Raw genomic sequence first — 742 nt, 5'->3', positions numbered from 1 at the left:
AACACTGTTAACGCATTCCCCACCTGCCCAGCCCGCTGCCGTTCAATCAGAAACACCGCGGTTACATCCTATTTATGTGGTTTATGGCTACACACAGCATAATATGGCTATGCTAGCCATGCTAACTAACGTTAGCTGCTAGCCGTGTGCGTTGTCTCTTTGTATCTGCAGGTTTATGCTCTTATAACTTCTGTGTGAGACGATTCAGTCCGTAAATATGTGTTTAAAACCTATTTTCAGTTTTTATTTGTCCTTCCAGACTTATCTCTCAGACTGTCAGTCTCTCACTCGCTCGCAACGGGCAGCTTCCGTCACCTTCGGTCTGTGGCTAGTCACGTCACTGCCAAAAGTTTTGCAGATGCGACCATGTTCTGCTAGTAGGTCATAAACACTTAAATATAACCACCAGCTGAGAAACGTTGTAACGTTAGTGCTTTAAAAAAACGCGGCTCTCCTCTTTACCGTCGGTCTTGCCCCGGCCCAATATGGCGTTACGTTAACATTAAATTAACTTATGAACAGTAACGCGTCAAACTATCAAAATACACACGGACCCAGATATTATCACAAATTTTAAACAGAAAGACAATAACTTACGCTTGAGATGACTCAGCCGTGCAACAGCTCCAACCGTCCTCCTCCAAGTGTGTGTGATTTGGCGGACACGAGCGGTGCGCAAACACGCATGTGCGGGATTCAAACACACACTATACAAAATTAGATTAAAATTTACTTAGTATAT

At 43.8% G+C, this 742-nt stretch overlaps 1 protein-coding gene across 1 annotated transcript in view; it reads right to left on the bottom strand.

The window, feature by feature from the left end:
• Nucleotides 1-742, bottom strand: part of LOC147817490 (uncharacterized) — a 5384-nt gene that overhangs the window by 1511 nt on the left and 3131 nt on the right. The window lies entirely within an intron of this gene.

Source organism: Seriola lalandi, unplaced genomic scaffold (genome assembly GCF_002814215.2).
Source record: "Seriola lalandi dorsalis isolate HSWRI2012SDOR001 ecotype SW California unplaced genomic scaffold, Sedor1 jcf7180002054951, whole genome shotgun sequence".
Lineage (NCBI taxonomy): Eukaryota > Metazoa > Chordata > Actinopteri > Carangiformes > Carangidae > Seriola > Seriola lalandi.
This window is presented reverse-complemented; position numbering and strand designations above follow the sequence as displayed.